General features: G+C 40.9%; 1 pseudogene; it reads left to right on the top strand.

Annotated features, from left to right (window-relative positions):
* The first annotated feature begins 209 nt into the window (after positions 1–209).
* LOC101420396 (protein polybromo-1 pseudogene) lies at positions 210–1855 on the top strand (annotated as a pseudogene).
* Positions 1856–2076: the final 221 nt, after the last annotated feature.

Below are 2076 nucleotides of genomic sequence, written 5' to 3'. Positions count from 1 at the left end.
TGATGTCTTTTACCTCTTTAGTCATATCGGCTTTCATCTTATTACTTTGATTTTGGAAATTTGTGTGCATCTCATTGGCTGGTTGTCCGAATTCCTGCATCTCCTCTGGGCTTTTGATATATTCCTTTTCTTGGGCCATTTTTTCCATTTTCTTAGTATGCCTTGTAATTTTTTCCTGGTGTCTAGGCATCTGATTAGGATGGTGAGTATACTTGTGTGCTCAGTTTCTCTTTTGTAGAGATCAGAAGGAGACTTGCATCTTGCCATTCTTTGATTCTTGGTTCAACAAATAGATAAATAGGACTTTCTCAAAATTAAACACTTGCATGTCAAGGAACTTTGTCAAAAGGCTGAAAAGTCAGCTGACTACATTCCATGAAAACATTTGATAATCACATATCCAGTAAGGGTTTAATATCCATGATATGTAAAGAGGTCATACAACTCAACAATAAAAAGACAAACTACCCAATTAAAAAATGTGTTCAACATTTGAAAAGGCAACTGTCCATAGATGTTCAAGTTGTGAAAAAACACATGAAAAAGGTTTCAGCCTCACAAGCAATTATGAAAATTCAAATGAAAAAGTACAATGTAATATCATTTCACTTATTAGTTTGGCCACTCTTTTAAAAATTGGAAAACTGAAAAATGAAAGTGACAAGCAGATGAAGAAATTTAAGGGACTAAAGAGGTTTTCACTCTCTGCTAAAGTAGTAGATGATGAAATTTATTACTTCAGAAAACCAATTGTTCCTCAGAAGGAGCCCTCACCTTTGCTGGAAAAGAAGATCCAGTTGCTAGAAGCTAAATTTGCCGAGTTAGAAGGTGGAGATGATGATATTGAAGAGATGGGAGAAGAGGATAGTGAGGTCATTGAACCTCCTTCTCTACCTCAACTTCAGACACCCCTGGCCAGTGAGCTAGACCTCATGCCCTACACTCCCCCACAGTCTACTCCAAAGTCTGCCAAGGGCAGTGCAAAGAAGGAAGGCTCCAAGCGGAAAATCAACATGAGTGGCTACATTCTGTTCAGCAGTGAAATGAGAGCTGTGATTAAAGCCCAGCACCCAGACTACTCTTTTGAGGAACTCAGCAGACTTGTGGGGACAGAGTGGAGAAACCTGGAGACAGCCAAAAAAGCAGAATATGAAGGTGTGATGAACCAAGGAGTGGCCCCTATGGTAGGGACTCCAGCACCAGGCGGAAGTCCATATGGACAGCAGGTGGGAGTTTTGGGGCCCCCTGGGCAGCAAGCACCACCTCCATATCCCGGTCCACATCCAGCTGGCCCACCTGTCATACAGCAGCCAACCACACCCATGTTTGTGGCTCCCCCACTGAAGACCCAGTGACTCCTCCACTCAGAGGCCTACCTGAAATACATTGAGGGTCTCAGTGCTGAGTCCAACAGCATCAGCAAGTGGGACCAGACCCTGGCAGCACGAAGACGCGACATCCATTTGTCAAAAGAACAGGAGAGCCGCTTACCCTCTCACTGGCTGAAGAGTAAAGGGGCCCACACCACCATGGCGGATGCCCTCTGGCGCCTTCGGGATCTCATGCTCCGAGACACCCTCAATATTCGCCAGGCATACAACCTAGAAAACGTTTAATCACACCAATTCCGTTTCTTTTATAGAAGCATAAAGAGTTTTGTGGAACAGTAGCCATTTTAGTTACTGGGGGTGGGGGGAAGGACAAAGGAAGATAATTTTTATTGCATTTTACTGTACATCACAAGGCCATTTTTATATGACACTTTTAATAAGCTATTTCAATTTGTTTTTGTTATATTAAGTTGACTTTATCAAATACACAAAGATTTTTTTGCATATGTTTCCTTCGTTTAAAACCAGTTTCATAATTGGTTGTATATGTAGACTTGGAGTTTTATCTTTTTACTGTTGCCATGGAACTGAAACCATCAAAGGTTTTGTCTTGACTTGGGATTTTTAGTTTAATTTTTTTTATATATATATATAAAATAACAAAATGGGGGGGATCCACAGGAGTTTACAGATTAGATTGTTGACAATGAAATGTGAAATTGGTCCTAATTTACATTTTAGAGAG

The sequence above is a fragment of the Dasypus novemcinctus genome, chromosome 27 (genome assembly GCF_030445035.2).
Source record: "Dasypus novemcinctus isolate mDasNov1 chromosome 27, mDasNov1.1.hap2, whole genome shotgun sequence".
Lineage (NCBI taxonomy): Eukaryota > Metazoa > Chordata > Mammalia > Cingulata > Dasypodidae > Dasypus > Dasypus novemcinctus.
This window is presented reverse-complemented; position numbering and strand designations above follow the sequence as displayed.